Genomic DNA, 235 nt, shown 5'->3' on the forward strand with positions numbered 1-235 from the left:
CTGCCTCACAGGTTGTTGTTTTTTTCTTCAATCAAAACAAATTCTTCCTTTTTTATCACATTTTCTTCTAGTTACTGTCTGAAAAGCAAGTACATTCAGTTGCACGTTGAATAGCTTCTAGTACAAATAATTTTCCCTAAAAATGAAGATTCTAAAAATGAATCTGTCATTATATTTTCACCTCATGACAGCCATTACTCTAATAAACTATTTTTGGTTTGACAAAAAGTTACTT

This window comes from Etheostoma spectabile, chromosome 19 (assembly GCF_008692095.1).
Source record: "Etheostoma spectabile isolate EspeVRDwgs_2016 chromosome 19, UIUC_Espe_1.0, whole genome shotgun sequence".
Lineage (NCBI taxonomy): Eukaryota > Metazoa > Chordata > Actinopteri > Perciformes > Percidae > Etheostoma > Etheostoma spectabile.